Below are 17,356 nucleotides of genomic sequence, written 5' to 3'. Positions count from 1 at the left end.
TGAGGAGAGCCTCGACTTCGTTCCCATGTATATGGATAGCCTTTGAGATCAATATCAATAAGGTGACAGTCACGAACAGCCTCTTGGAAACCAGAAATTAATGAAGATGGATATGGCCGACCCCCTTTCTTGTCTTCATGACTCAGAATGTTATTGAAGTCACCGATAATACACCAAGGAAGATTAGATTCGTTGCTCATATCACGAAGCAAATTCCACGTTCTGTACCTGAAGGTGCGATTTGGCTCTCCATAAAGCCCTGTTAGCCTCCACGGATTCATACCAGGTAGATGAACAACCATGTCGATATGGTTGTGTGAGTACTTGAGCAGATGGGCTTCAGAAGAAACATGCCATAACATAGCTATACCACCTTTTCTACCAATGACATCAATTGAAAAGCACCCTTCAAAGCCCAATTTATTTTTAACTTTCTCAACAACATCTTTAGTACATAAAGTTTCACTAAGGAAAACAAATTTGGGTTTCTTTTGGACACAAATGTCAAATAGGAATTGTTGGGCCCGTGGGTTCCCAAGCCCACGGCAATTCCAACTAATTGTACTCATAATGTTGGGTGGGCCTGGAATCCAAGACCCACCTTTTGCAAGTTTTTTGAATTGTTCACTTCTACAGAAGCATTTCGGTTTTTCTCCACATCATCTTCAGTTATTGTTGTTGAGAGAGTCACGGCCCCACTTGAAGCAATCAGCTCCATTCTTTTCCTTTTTAAGTCAGCTATCTCAATTAAATTCTCATTTGAAAAGCTGGCAGAATTTTCATTGACCAAAATAACATGGTCATTATGAGAATGATTTTGGTTCCCATAATTTTGTGAATCCGAAATCATGGGATCATGATTGACATATGATTGCTGCTGATTTTTAGGAATCGCATTGATCTCGGGGGTTATCGTGGCAGTTGGCGGTGTGGCTTCATGGTGCATCTCACGGTTGTCCTCCTTGCCGGTGCGCAGCCATGGAGAGGCGGTTAGGAAGCTTTGCCTTTTCAGAGGAGCCTTCATCTCTAGACTGTAAGGCTTGACAATCTGATCAGCAGGAGTATCATAAACTTTGTGACAAAATTTCTCAGCATGTCCCATGATTCCACAAATGAAACAGAAAGTGGGAACTCGTTCATACTTGAAATATGCATAAAACCAGTCGCCATTTCGTCTACGAAACTTCATCCGCCTCTTGAGTGGTTCAGCAACGTTAATCTTGACTCTCACACGAAGATAATCACGCCAGACTCCATTGAAATTGTTAGGATCAGAAGTTACGAGAGTACCGATGTAACGAGCTGCTTCACGAATAGCCCAATCTGTTTTGAATCCAGATTTCAATTCATGGATTTGCACCCACATATCCAAAGAATTCAGTGCTACCATTCTTGGATTTTCATCTTGTTTCAGCCTTTCAATTATAAGTTGCTTTCTATCATACGTCCATGGACTGCCATCGATCACTCGTTGGATATCTATCTCATGGTAGAATTGGAATAAAAACCTGTTTTGGTCTAGAATTTTTATTGTAATCCCTTTACCAGGTTTCCATAAATCTGCCATGATGTTTTGAAAGATCTTAAAATCTGAGACCTTCCCAGACAGTAATCGGCCTACAAGGCACCACCTGTAGTCGAAATCAGCTTCTTCCTCTCCTATACAGTCATCGTCGAATAGAGCCTCATGTTCTTCTTCATCTTCTAAACAAATATCAGCCCATCTTTTGGTAACTTGTTCCTCATTGCTTGATGAAGCCATTGGCGCAATAAGAGACAGATAACACAATAGCAGAACACAATACTAACAGATCAGACAAACACACTCTTGATCAAAAGAGACAAACACTCTCTACCAGGAGAGACTTTCATATTAGATATGATTAAGCCACCATATTTATATTAAGATTTTAAAATTGATAATTTACATTAGTCATGGACATGATAAATCAAATTCAAATTTCTTACCTTAAAAAAGTCGTCTAAATCATAGACATGATATTCATTGATTTTTTTTTATTTTCTAATTCAAAATATTCTCTTATCACATATAGAAATATTTGAAAAGGGGATAGTAATAAGAAAAACTTAAGATAATAGGATATATATAACATAATTTTGTAATATCAAAAAGCTCAAAGGGATTACACTTTAACTACAGTTAAATTTGACTTAATAATAGGAATAAATATAGTGTAAGTTATAAAAGTGAGAAGACATATTCATTATTTGATAAATATAGTGTAAGTTATAAAAGTGAGAAGACATATTCATTATTTGATAAATCATGAATAATAACATGCTCAATCACAAGTATAAATAATGATATAAATAATGATATAATGAATTTTTTGCATAGTTTGAAATTTAATAACATGCTCAATCATGACATACCCCTTAAGTGCTCTTTAGAAATCTAAATCATATCAAACAAAAGTTTATGCAATGGCACAAGACTAATTTCCACTTATCTATGGTAAATGGTCAATTAATCATCTGATCTTTGGAACAAATATTGGTCAAAACGTAATGATCTTAAGAATAATTATTTCCTCCGATGAATTCAAGTGGCCATTTAAGCTCAACAAAAGACAACTTATTTTGGCACCATATTTTGTCATTACAATCAATACTATCATTTAAACATGTCATTTATATCTTCCTATGCAAGTACTTACAGCTATTTATATGTGTTGTGTCTTGAGTTGCGATAAGAGAATGATTGATTATAATAAACGTCGATGATGAGGTGGAAGACGCAACCTTAATCAAAAATATCGTGTTCAAAGAAATATTTTAAAATATTATCTAATCGTCCCACAAAATAAAGGTATCTTATTTTAATAATTGCTTTTATAATTAGAAATCCACAAGTAAATTTATAATGTACTTATCATTTTAATTAGCTATTTTATTTAAAAATATGCAAAATAGTAAGACAAATCTAAATTTCATTATAGAAAAAATTAGTCTTCTTCATAAAGAACTCCATTTTCATCATTACAAATTTTACTTCTTCATAATTTGCTAAAATATATCCTCTTAGCTAAACATTTCATATAATATAATTCTATCACTAACACTTTTATATGAATCTCTCATTTTTCTATCTTAATAAATAAATAATGTTGTGTAACATCTTTTACAATTATCCTCCGATATTCACCTTTGTGAAATAGGTATTTCAATCACACTTCAAAACAAAATGTCTAAAATTTTATAAATAGCATTTAAATTGTTATTTTATATTTTTTTTAAATTTTTGTTGAGTAGTTCTCTTTTTCATCAATTTTATTTTAAAAAAACATACAATTTCTATGTTACTTCCATTCTTTTTCTTTATTTATCCGAAAATAACCACATTTTTCTACATGTTTTAAAAATACTGAATTAAAATATTCTAAAACTCTAAACTATTGTTTTTTTCATAATTCAAACATCACAATGCTATATTTTATATTATGCTCCTCAATCAATAAACTAAAAAAATATATAAAAAAAATTACAAATAAATATTGAGCAACACCGCGCAAGCGCGGCTTAGTTCTCTAGTTATATATAAAGGAATGCACAAAGCATTCTAGGTGGCATCTTATATGAGATTTTTTTCTAATTCTTTGCTATCTCCATTTTTCACTTTTATTTAGTTTTTAAATTACTTTTTCATTCAATTACATCATAATAATTTATAAATTAGTAATAATAACAATAATATCTTAATTAAGTTTGTAAAAGAGAAATTATGTGTCCAATTAATATCTATAAGTATTATAAAAACCAAAGGTCATTCAAAATAATTTATACTAATAGAATGAGAATTAAATACAACACTTATTATATTTATATTTGTATTAACCCAATAAGTAAAAATACAATTAATTACCAAAAATAAATAAAAAAAAAAACATAAGCCAACAATGATATAATAATCCCTTCAAAAAGTCAAAACAATATTAATAATTTTTCAGAAAAAATTCACTATATATAGTTGTAATATTTTTTTAATTCTATTTTGTCATTTTATTAGTTATTTAAATTTATATCTATTTAATATTTAAATAAAAAATATCCATATTTAAAATTTTGTAACTATTAAGAATTATTGAAAAAGAATTATGATGAATTTTAAAAAGAATTTAACAACATATTTTATTATTATATATTTATTACCTATTATAATTAATATATATAATTGTGATAGTATACATAATTAAATATTCAATTACAAATGCTTTCCAAATAAAATATATATATATATATATATTCAATTATAAAAGAAAATTATATAACGACTCTAATACCACAAATTTATATTTACACATAATAATAGTAATATTAGTAATTATAATTATATATATAAAAATTAAAAAACATTAACTAATCAATTATACACAATATATATCAAGTAGAGACTTTTCCATTTCACTTTGATTATTACAATTCCTCAAAGTCTTTTCATTTTCCTACCAACCTTTCAAGTTTTTTTTTTTCTACATAACATCTCACACTCATGCAATAGTTTTTCTATAAATATAATTCATTCTCTACTTGATCTCCTCACACTCCTCTCTCTCTCCCTTTCAATCTTTTAAAACTTTTTTGTTTTTGTTTTTTCTATTTTCATTTTCAAAAACAATGGGAGGAAAAAATTAAAATGCCATGACTATGGAGAAGAAATCATCATCAACATTATCATCTCAATCACAAAGACAATATCTATGAAGAAGAAGTTTAACATAGTAATAATAGTCACACCCAAGAAAAATATATGTGTGTGTATCGAGTGTATTTATAGAAGTTTAGTATTGATCATCATGTTTTTAGTTTATTAGTCATGTCATTATTTTAAGAAATCACCCTCTTACTTGTATGTATGTATATATATTTAAACAAAGTTTCATTCACAAACAAGGGAATCTTCAACAAAAAATTAGAGGAATTTTCAAGCTAAATTGTTAGGTTATCATGTATGTTTTTGTAATTTTTATATTGTATCATCATGTTTTCTTCTTTTTCTTTTAAAGAAAAAAGTGTAATTGTATATTAAGTTGGATGTTTAATTACTATTATTATAATTAGAATAAAATATATATTATATATTACATTTAAAATTTAAAAATATAATTAAAATCAATATATATATATAAAGGAAAGCACAAAGGGAGTTTAGGTGGCAACCTATTATTTTTTCTTCTTATTTTTTCTATTTTATCACACATTCTCTTATTTTATTTGAGAAATACACTATACATATAAACTAAAAGTCCCACATCATTTAAAAATCGTTTAGAAGTTATCCATGTAGGTTATAAGTAGTAGTTTTATCAGTTTACTTTCTTTTATCTAAAAAATATTATTTTTTTATGAGTAATTGAATAATTTCTTACTCAATATTTTTTTTATATACATATTTATTTATATAAGTAATTATTTATTTTTTAATAATTAACTTTGTAGTAATAATTTTTAATTTTATATATATATTTATGAATTAAAATTTAGTTTAAAAATTTTATTTTACTATTCTAAATTTTTATATGTTCGAGTTAAAAATAATTTTTTATAACTAAAATTAATTTACCAATCATCACTATATATATATATATATGGAACACTTCTTAATGGGTAATACCCATTGATGGGAACTAAAAAAAAATTAATAAGGTAATAATCCAATAACCTTTTATGGAAAGTTTCTAAAAATTAATTTTTTTTAAAAAAATTATATTTATTTTTTATAAAATTGGAAATAATAATTACAACTAATAATTTGAAAAAAAAATTATAAATTATTTTTAAAAATTAATTAAAAGTACTACTTTATTATTTTATGAAATTATGAGTTTATTAATAATTTATTATTGTAAAACTAAAAATCATTTACATGTATATTAATGTGTTTTTTTTTTATTAGAAGAATAGGAGCTTGATTGTGGAATCCAATTGTCTTAATATTATTTATATTCTTAAAAATAAAATGCTACAATACTTCTTAGTTCTTACTTAGGCTAAAATATTATTACCATCCAATGATTTTTTTGATATTACCATGAATCATTCTCCTAGAATAACTAATGAGGTGTTGTTCATTATTTATATTTTTAGGATTGGAAGATGATAATCTTGTCTAGGGGTCAAATATAATTTTTTGTGCTAAAATTCTTGTGTTGGCAATTGCCATTATTCAATAATGTTTATGATACTTTTTTCTTCCTTCATTTTTTTTTGTTAAAATTTTCTTCATTGGGTTTGTTCTTATAGATTTGGTAAGCTCAAGTATTTTAAAAAAAATAAAAACATATAAATAATTGTTAATTATTATAAAATTAAAGATTTTAGGTTTAAAAAAAAAATCTTATACATTTTATGTGCATTACAGTTTAAATCTTAAAATTATTATTTTTTTATTTTCAGTAATACAATTTAGAATTCTAGTATGAAGAAATTTTTTAAAAAGATAAATATACACTTTTTTTCTTTTTAATCTTTAAAATGATTTTTATTAAAAAAAAATAGTTTGTTAATTTTTTAGTTGTGTTTTATTTTTTAAATAACAATTCCATTTATAAATTTTTTTATTTCTATTAATAGTTTTATCTATTTTAGGAATATAGAGAATAACAAAATAGGAAATATTAATTTTTTAATATTTAATTAATGATTATAAATATCAACCATTAGATATTTGATCCAATGGTCAAGAATAAAATACCCATACATGGGTAATACCCATTAAGAGCATACCCATATATATATATATATATATCAATATATCAATCAATATATATATATATATAAATATATAAAGGAAAGCAAAAAAAGAGGTTAGGTGGTAACCTATTTTTTTTTTCTTCCTATTTTTTATATTTTATGATACATTCTCTTATTTTCTTTGAGAAATACACTACACATATAAACAAAAAGTCTCACATCATTTAAAAATAGTTTAGATGTTATTAATCAATATATAAATATATATATAAAGGAAAGCAAAAGAAGAGTTTATTAGGTGGCAACCTATTTTTTTTCTTCCTATTTTTTCTATTTTATGATAAATTCTCTTATTTTCTTTGAAAAAAAAAAAATACTACACATACAAACAAAAAGTCCCACATCATTTAAAAATAGTTTAGATGTTATCTATGTAGGTTATAAGTAGTAGTTTTATTATTTTACTTTCTTTTATCTAAAAAATATTATTTTTTTATGGGTGATTGATTAATGTCTTACCCAAAATTTTTTTTTATATATATATATTTGTATAAGTAGTTATTTATTTTCTAATAATTAACTTTGTATAATAATTTTTAATTTTATTTTATATATTTATGAAATGAATTTTAATTTAAGAATTTTATTTTACTATTCTAGATTTATATATTGTTAAGTGATCGAATTAAAAATAATTTTTTATAACTAATATATTTTCTCATATATATATATATATAAAAGAAAGCATATTTTTTTTCTTCCTATTTTATTTTATTTTATGACACATTCTTTTATTTTTTTTGAAAAATACACTACACATATAAATTAAAAGTCTCACATCATTTAAAAATTGTTTAGATGTTATCCATGTAGGTTATAAGTAGTAGTTTTATTATTTTACTTTCTTTTATCTAAAAAAATATTATTTTTTATAGGTGATTGATTAATGTCTTACCCAATAAATTTTTTTTTATATATTTTTTGTATAAGTAGTTATTTATTTTCTAATAATCAATATATATATATATAAAGAAAAGCACAAATGGAGAAAATATTCAAACGACACCACAAAACAAAATATAAAAACTTTAATAAAAAATAGTTAAACTATTTATTTGTATTAAGCAAAAAAAGTCTAGATAGTCTTTTAAAAATAACTACATCATCAGATACAAGGTCAGTTTATTAAATTTAGAAATAGTTAACTTTTTCATTTATTTTATTATAAAAGTACATGTAATTTCTTTGTTAATTTTACAATCTGTAATGTTTCTCATAAAATCACTATCTTTCTATATATTTTAAAAATAGTAAATTATATTTATAATTTTAATACTATTATTTTGTTTATAATAACACAAATCAAAATATTATATTTTAGATTATATCACTCAATATAATTGCAATATATATATATAAAGATTACAAAAATTAGACAACACTGCGCGAAGCGCGGCTTAGTTCCCTAGTTATATATAAAGGAATGCACAAAGCATTCTAGGTGGCATCTTATATGAGATTTTTTTCTAATTCTTTGCTATCTCCATTTTTCACTTTTATTTAGTTTTTAAATTACTTTTTCATTCAATTACATCATAATAATTTATAAATTAGTAATAATAACAATAATATCTTAATTAAGTTTGTAAAAGAGAAATTATGTGTCCAATTAATATCAATAAGTATTATAAAAACCAAAGGTCATTCAAAATAATATATACTAATAGAATGAGAATTAAATACAACACTTATTATATTTATATTTGTATTAACCCAATAAGTAAAAATACAATTAATTACCAAAAATAAATAAAAAAAAAAACATAAGCCAACAATGATATAATAATCCCTTCAAAAAGTCAAAACAATATTAATAATTTTTCAGAAAAAATTCACTATATATAGTTGTAATATTTTTTTAATTCTATTTTGTCATTTTATTAGTTATTTAAATTTATATCTATTTAATATTTAAATAAAAAATATCCATATTTAAAATTTTGTAACTATTAAGAATTATTGAAAAAGAATTATGCTGAATTTTAAAAAGAATTTAACAACATATTTTATTATTATATATTTATTACCTATTATAATTAATATATATAATTGTGATAGTATACATAATTAAATATTCAATTAAAAATCCTTTCCAAATAAAATATATATATATTCAATTATAAAAGAAAATTATATAACGACTCTAATCATCATATTCTTAATTATTTTATTATTGTACATTTCTTTATTATTTTCAAATTAAATTTCTTATAATAAGCATAATTATGTAATAATAATGTAATTGATTTATTAATTCATACACCTCATTTCATCTACTTTTACATTTTTATATAATTCATAAATAACTTATAATATATATGATATATTGTTATATAAATAAATATATAGCATTTTTTTTTTACTTTTTCCCTAAGTAACTTATTTCAACATAATAAATGTATACATACCATTAACTTATTTCAACTTTCAAAACAACACAAATTTAAGCAAACCTATATCAACTATCTTTCATTTTGATTTAACAATTATATATAAATATATATTATTAAAATAAAATGAAAATAATATGTATATCATCAAATCATTTCTTATTAATAAAATTAATAGTGTCTTTTTTTTATAACTTGCACTATTATTATTATTATTATTATTATTATTATTATTATTATTATTATTATTATAGAATGAGATTTTCTTTTAGTAAAATATTATGAGAATGTAATAAAATAAAATAATAATAATAATAATCTCATAGTGATTGATTCTTTATTATTTAGTCTTTTATAAACAAACTAATTATTTGTATTGTGTATAAATTTTGTTATATACTTTATGTGTAGTAATAATTGAAAAAAAAAACAACACTTTTAAAGTTGGTATTTTTCTTATTAAATTTCTAATATAACCATTTAATACCAAATAGTATGGTAGATGATACAAAATATCGTGGCAATACTAACTTGGATATATGTGGATTGGCAGCGACAATAGCCATAATGGTAGTTGATGGTGACAGTTATAACACTGTTAAAATATATAAAAAAATCTCAATTTAATATCATTTATCATAAAATTTTAAATCATTTACTTTAATATAAAATATTATTGCAGTCTATTAGTATTAAAATAGACACTCTAATAATTTAATAATTAACTTATATTTTTCTTATATAATCAATAATAAATAAATTTTAATAACCTATGTAACAGAGCTAATAATAATAAATATATTAATAAATTATGAAATTTTAACATCACGTGTCATGTGGTTTAGTTGACCCAGATATTTACTATTACAAACTTCTTTCAAAAAATTCATAATTTTAAAAATTATCATAATTTTAAAAATTATCATAATTTTTATAACACAATAGTATATTTTATATGACACTCATTCGGTATAAAAAGAATAATGAATATTATATTGCACTCATTCGGTACATGTCAAATATTAAAAATTAAAAAAAAAATCCTTTAAGTTTTTTAACAAATAAAAAATAGATTCTTTTTATTTTAAATTATTAATTTTAATTCAATATATATAATACTATTACATCTATAAAATAATAAATAATAAAAAATTATTCTATTTTTCATTTAGAAATAATTGAATAATAGCAAAAGAATAATTTATAATATTTTATTTATTTAATAAAAATATTAACAATTACTTAATATATGGATTTCTAAAATAATAAAATAATCATAAATTAAATTTTATTTTTCAATAATTATAACAATCGCATGAGACACAATATGTTTATAACTATCTCGCGATTGCTCAACTAATTTCATATGATACTTATAAAATTTTAGTTACTACAAAAGAGTAAGACCAATAAATTATAGAAATAATTAGTCGCATGAATCATAATTTTCTTTTCATCATTACAATTTAAGGTAGAAATTTCACATCTACATAATTTATTAAAATTAATCCCTTTACAAAACATTTCATATAAAAAAAAATTCTATCACTAATATTTTTTATATAAAATCCTCATATTTTTAGTTTTAAAAAATATATAATATTGTGATAGCCCATTTTACAGTTGTCATCCTACATTTAATTTTGTAGAAAAAACATTCGCGGACACCACAAAATAAAATGTTAAAACTTTTATAAATAATCTGTTAAGAAAAACGTTTAAACAATAATTAAAAAATAACTACATCATCAGTCACAAGCCTAAATTATTAAATTCAAAGACTGTATTCTTTTTCTTTTATTTTATTATAAAAATACATGTTATTTCTTTGTTAATTCCACTATTTAATATTTATCACAAATTTGTTATCTTTTCGTGTATTATTAAAATAACAATTTTTTTTTTCAATAGTATTACTTTATTTATAATGTACACATAAAAATATTATATTTTAAATTATATTATTAAATAAGTAAAAAAATTTATAAAATGTTTACAAAAGTTGAACAATACCGCGCGAAGCGCGGCTTAGTTCTCTAGTTATATAATATAAAAATGATATTTTTTATGAAAAAGTTACTAGTTAGTTTATTATCAACATCATAAGCAACCAAAAAGTTATTTTTGAAATGCAGAAAAATAAAAAAAAAATAGGAATTAGTTTTATTTCAAATATATTATTTTAGAATTAAAGTATTTTTTAATGGTGTAAAGATATTATTATAAGAGATTTTTACATCTGGAGACGTTTTTCTCTATTTAATATTAATTTTAATGTGTATGTTCAAATTATTAATATTACCGTGGGTTTTTGCCGTTTTCAATTTTAAAGTATTTAATTGCTTACTGTTTGCTAGTGTCATGATTAATTTTCACATTGCATTTATCAACCTATGGGGTTTATAGTCACTCTAGGTGTTGATATCAACTGATGATGTCACATACTATCATGTCTAATAGCTTGCAAAAAAAATACATACTTTACCATATTAGTTATTTTTTTATATAAAAAATTGTTTATTATTGAAAGTAAGCAAAAGTTTATTAATATTTATTTATTTACTTAAGTTTATTTTTCATGAAGACATCACTTACCTATTTTCTCTTTTTACTTAAGTTATATACTGGTTTCTTATCAACATCATAAGTAATATTAATAAACAATGTGAAAATTAATCATTATGTTTGATGTCTGAACCTAGAAAAAAAATAGACTAATTAGTTTGTTATTGTATAGGCACGCATTATGTTTGAAAATAAAAAATAAATTGTTGTTATATACGAAAAATAGACTAATAGGTTTATTGGTGTATATCATTATGTTTGGTTATAGTATAATCTGTATTGAAAAGAATAAAATATTATTCCAACAAACAGAAACTAGTAGGTTTATTGACATATATAATGGTAGGCTATATGAAATGAAATGAATTATTGTTCAAATATACAAAAATAAAAATAAAAATTTGTTTCAATATGCCAAAATAAACCAATAGATTTATTAACATATATTTTTTTTTTTTGAAAAAGAAGATCAAAACCAAAAGCTGGAGCAGGGCTAAGATCTTCAAGGAGAGGAACTGAAAAGGTTCCGAATTATCTCTTTGTCCGTTCCGAGGGCTGATCTGGCAAGGTCGTGAGCTGTGGTGTTGGTAGACCTTGGAATGTGGTGGACAACAGCGCCTGGAAAAGACGACAAAGAGGAAACTATGAGGGCTACTAGACCCGAGAGCGCTGAGCGATCTGGAGAGAATTTCTGGATACGGTGCACCAAAGTCTGGCAGTCGGAGGTGATGACAGCAATTGGAAAACGGACTGCTTGACACCAAAGGAGCGCTCGGTGGAGGGCTTCAGCCTCGGCAAAAATAGGGGGAAGAGCTGTATGTGAAGTAGCCATGAGAGTTGCAATGACTGTCCCTTTAGAATCAGTTACTACCGCCCCATACCCGTGCTTGTTAGATGATTGAGAAAGAGCTGCATCCACAGAAAGTTGATATGTTGCATCTGGAACTTTAACATTCGGGGAAGGACGATGGGAGGTGTGACATGATATGGATATCCGATTCTGCGCATCCCTGTATTCCTGCAAATAATAACTGACAGAATTCTCCACACAGAAATCAGTGACATGGTTAGGATGGAAAATGGCTCTGTTTCTGTTATTCCAAATGGCCCAAATTAAACCCAAAAAAGAGGAAAATTGATCTTTATCATAACTTTCGAAACCTCTTAGCATAAATTCTTTAATATCACAATTTCTATTTTTAAGATAAAATTGATAAAATGAAGAGTGTTTCCATATTTTACCTGCCCTGGAACATTCGATAAGGGAGTGAGTATTGGAATCATGTTGAGAAAGACAAAGGGAGCAAAAAGGGGAGGGAGTGGACTTACGGTGGAAAAGGTTAAGATTGGAGGGAAGAATGTGGTGGAAAGCTTTCCAAACAAAATGTTTGATTTTGGGAGGGATGTTAGAAGACCAGACTGTGGTCCACCAACGCTTGTAGGTAGCAGGATTTGAAGGACCAGGAGAGGAAAGGTTTGAATTAGCCAAATGGTAGGCAGAATTTACTGTGAAACAACCCGAATGGTGATGATTCCAGATGAGAGTATCATTGTTATGAGGGTCTATGGGAACAGCAAGAATGACATTACACATCTCCTCATCAAAATAACACCGGAGTTTTGAAAGGTCCCAATGACGGTCTTCAGTGATGAAAAAGGAAACATTTTGGGAGGGAGGGAAGAGGCCAGGTTTTAAAACAGCTTTACCATGGGAAGGAAGCCAATTGGATTCAGAAATGTTGACAAGGGTACCATCCCCAATTTTCCAGATAAGGCCCTTGATCAGAAGATCCCGGCCCCAAAGAATGCTTCTCCAGCAGAAAGAAGGAGAGTGGCCAGTGGGTGCGTGCAAAAAATCATTGCGCTTGAAGTATTTAGCCTTAAGGATTTGGCCGACAAGGGAATCAGGGGTGGTGAAGATACGCCAAGCCTGCTTGGCCAGCATGGCTTGATTGTGATGAACAATGTTTCGGAAACCCAAACCCCCATAAAATTTGGAAGTGCAGAGATTGTCCCATTTTTTCCAATGAATCTTATGGCTTTGGCCAAGGGACCCCCACCAGAATTTAGACATTAACTTGGTGTAATGCTTACAAAGAGAGACAGGGAGTCGGAAGCAGGACATGGCATACGAAGGAATGGCTTGAATGACCGCTTTTAAAAGGATTTCTTTTCCCGCTCTAGAAAAGAGATTTTGGTTCCAAACTGAAAGCTTTGAGCTGGCTTTTTGAAGAAGAAACAGGAAAGAAGAGGTTTTTGACCTAGAGAAACATTGAGGGACACCCAAGTATTTATCAATGAAAGGCTTGTCGTCTAGGTGAAAAGTAGCCCTGAAGGTACGACAGTCAGAGGAAATGGTATTGGGAGAGAAAATGATGGAGGATTTGTGGAAATTGACAGATTGGCCAGTAGCGAGGTTATAAAGGTTAAGAATATCCTTGATTTCCATGGCCGAGGAGGGAGTGACCTTTGTGAAAAGAAGACTGTCGTCAGCAAAAAGAAGATGGGAAATAGTGGGGGCGGAGCGAGAAATGGAAATCCCGTGGAAAGAGTTAGAGTGGGTTTTAGCGTTTATGATCCCAGAGAGGCCTTCAGCAACGAGGAGGAAAAGATAGGGTGAGAGAGGATCACCCTGACGAATTCTGCGAGTGGGGAGAATTTGGTGAGAGAGACAATTATTAATGCGGAGACGAAAAGAGACAGAGGAAAGGCAGTTGAGAATGAGAGAGATGAAGGGGTAGGGGAAGCCAAAATGATGGAGGATGTGCTCAATGTAAGCCCATTCAACTTTGTCAAAAGCTTTTTCCATATCTAGTTTCAGAGCAGCCCAACCAACTTTTCCATGCTTACGGTTAGTGATCGCATGAATGACTTCGTTGGCAATAATGATGTTATCAAAAATAATGCGATCTGAGAGAAAAGCGCCCTGGTTATGGGAAATAAGATCTGGGAGAGTAGTTTTGAGGCGATTTGCAATGGTTTTAGAAACTACCTTGTAAAGAGTGGAACAGAGGCTAATGGGACGGAAATCTTTGACTCGAGAAGCGTTTTTAATTTTGGGAATGAGCACCAAAATAGTTTCGTTAACCTGCCTGAGATCATCATTGGTAGTGAGAGCATATAATGCCGCCTGGCAGAGATCCTTGCCAGCAGAGTCCCAATTTTTTTGGAAAAAGCTAGGATTAAAACCGTCGGAACCCGGGGCTTTATCACCCGCCAGCTGAAAGAGAGCAGTTTTGACTTCATCAAAAGTGAAAGGAGAGGTAAGGAAAGTTGATTGAGTAGGGGTGAGACGTTTAGAGAGACCTTGCGTAGCAAAAGTCATAGCGTCAGTGTGAGTGCCTTGGGACGTAAAGAGGTCAGTGTAGAACTGGACGAAAGAGGTGGTAATATCATTGATAGTGGTTACTTGAGAGTTGTCTTCCAGAGTTAAAGATTTAATGAAGTTGGTACGTTTTCGCGCAGAGGCACGGTTATGGAAATATTTAGTATTCTTGTCACCCGCTTTTAGCCAATTTAATCGGGAGCGTTGTTTCCAAAAGATTTCCTCTTTGACTAAAAGGGTATCTAAATTTTTCTAGAGATCATTGGCCTTTTTGACATCAGAAGGGGAGACAGTAGGACCCACCATGAGACGCTCCATGTCCGATTGGATACTTTTGATACGATTTGAAAATTGATTTTTATTTCGACCCCAAGAGGACAAAGAAACAGAACAATTATTCTGTTTGGACAGGAAAGTGAGAATGGGGTTATTGGAAGCGGAAGAATTTAAGTCCGTACACCAACTTTCTCTGAGAAGCTTAGGGAAATCAGGCTCAAGTAACCAGTGGTTGTCAAATCGAAAAGTGGGGTTGCGAGCAAACATAACAGGATTGCCTTCCAGCAACACTTTTAGCGCTCTGTGATCAGAACCAAAAAAACCTAGGTGTTGGAGAGAGGCCATTGGATAAAGATCAGCCCATTTCTGATTAACAATGGCCCAATCCAAACGCTCCAAGGTGGTACCATGCTTCCAAGTGAATCGGCTGCCAGAGAAAACAAGCGGGAAAAGAGAGTATTTGCCAATAAAACTTTGAAAAGAATGCATGGCATGTGGTGGTGGTAAACCGCGGGTATTACGATCATTAAAGCCAAGGTAATCGTTAAAATCCCCAATAATGAGCCACGGTGAGAGAGGGACAGTATCGAAAAGACGATGCAATAATGTCCAGGAAGTTTGTTTATCAGCAACATAGGGAGATCCATAATAGCAAGATAAATGAAAACTAGTATTGTTTATAGTAAGCATACAGTCAATATGGTGAAGGGAATGTGACAAAATATTAACAATAACATTCTCCTTCCAAAACAAAAGCAAACCCCCCCTAAACCAGTTCTAGGAACTTGAAAAACATTATCAAAATACATATTAGCCCTAGCAACAAAAGAGGAGGAAACAGAAAGCTTGGTTTCCATGACAAAAAAAAGCTGGGGCTGATGCTGCTTCGCGAGGAGGGAGAAGTTTTGGAATGCTCGGGAACTCCCTAATCCTCGAGCATTCCAACTGATGAGATTCATTTTTCTCGGCGGGGTTGCTGAGCAACACCCGCCGTTTCCTCGTTGTCAGACATAGATGGAACAACAGCAAAGTCAGCATGAGAAGCTCGGGCCCGTTTCAGCATACTACGAACCGAGGAGCCAACTTGACAGGTCTGTCGAGCAAAAGACCTTTTCCTGGTGGAGGATGGGGCAGCAGGGGGATCATTGATGTTGAGGCTGGAGAGAGGCGGACTGTTCAGTGAAACCAGGGATGGTTGTGGGTACATGGGTGCTTTGCCTTTGGAAGTGGTAGGAAGGGTGGTGGTAGTCATGATGGGGTGGGTTGGTAGAGAGCAGTGGAGGGTGGGGTTGACGGTTTGAGGCTGACTGGGATAGGTAGTGTTGGAAGTAGGATCAGTGGTGTGTTGGATGAAAGTGGGGAATGAAGAGGAGGCTACAGTAGCAGGGAAGGTGGTAGGCACGGTGGTCACGAGAAATCTATTTGTTTGGTCTTGAGGGCTATGGTGATCACAGTTGGTAAGGGATGGTTGTTCCTCAAAGGGAATGGAGTTGGACAATTCAAAGATACTCTTCTTATAAATGGATTTGGCAGGGGCCCGTAGGGCATCCTTGTAGCTTAAACTAGGGGGAAAGGGATGGTGGTCACAGTGATGGAGAAACTTGTCACACTTGTTGAAAGTGTGGTCAAGTTTTCCACAATGATAGCAGTAGTTTTGAATACCCTCATAAAGGAACTTGAGCCATTTAGTGAGGGAGAGTTTCCTAAATCGGACGTTCATTCCACGGTGGAGGGGCTTTGTAGTGTCCAGAAGAACACGAACTCGCATGAAAGGAGTGACAGAATCATAGAGTGAAATGAGATGGACCTCAATGAGGTCACCAATAGCATCAGCAACAAATTGAGCCAGACCATAGGATCTGGACCCAAAAGGAATAAAATGGACCTGAACCCAGAGAGGATGTATCGCAGCTGGGAGGGAAGGATGGTGTCAAAGCCATCAGCGATGGCAAAAATCATGAGGGATCGATCAAAGTGCCATGGCTGGCCTTCCATAACCCTTCGACGATCACCCTCACAACCAAATTGG

This window comes from Cannabis sativa, chromosome 3 (assembly GCF_029168945.1).
Source record: "Cannabis sativa cultivar Pink pepper isolate KNU-18-1 chromosome 3, ASM2916894v1, whole genome shotgun sequence".
Taxonomy (NCBI): Eukaryota; Viridiplantae; Streptophyta; class Magnoliopsida; order Rosales; family Cannabaceae; genus Cannabis; species Cannabis sativa.
Note: the sequence above shows the minus strand (reverse complement) of the source record.